Source organism: Mandrillus leucophaeus, unplaced genomic scaffold, assembly GCF_000951045.1.
Source record: "Mandrillus leucophaeus isolate KB7577 unplaced genomic scaffold, Mleu.le_1.0 Scaffold89, whole genome shotgun sequence".
NCBI classification, from domain to species: Eukaryota; Metazoa; Chordata; class Mammalia; order Primates; family Cercopithecidae; genus Mandrillus; species Mandrillus leucophaeus.
This window is the reverse complement of record NW_012109696.1, coordinates 3,903,688-3,904,247: the sequence shown is the minus strand read 5'-3', so window position 1 is coordinate 3,904,247 and position 560 is coordinate 3,903,688.

Genomic DNA, 560 nt, shown 5'->3' with positions numbered 1-560 from the left:
TTTTCCTTGTCAAACCACCAAATACCAGAACAAACGTTCTTAGAGAGCCTTTTCCTTGTCAAATCACCAAATACCAGAACAAACATTCTTAGAGAGCCAGCGCTCCTTCTTCCAAGGTGTTGGGGGCACTGAATGGCAAAGACATTGAAAACATCTCCACCTTCAAACAGAAGCCCTGGGAGCTTTTGGTAGCCATTTCTCAGTCTCGCATTCCAACACAAGCGCTCTCTGATGATTCCTGGGACCCTTTGGAAACCGGTGCTGAGGCTGGGCGTAGGGGCTCACGCCTGTAATTCCAGCACTTCCGGAGGCTGAGGCGGAGGATCACTTGATCCCAGGAGTTCGAGACCACCCCGGCCAACATGACGAAACCCTGTCTCTACTAAAAATACAAAAATTAGCTGGACGTGGTGGTGCATGGCTGTAATACCAGCTACTTGGGAGACTGAGGCATGAGAATTGCTTGAAACCGGGAAGCAGAGGCTGCAGTGAGTCACGATCGTGACACTTCACTCTAGCCTGGGCAACAAAGCAAGACTCACTCTGTCTTAAAAAAGAAA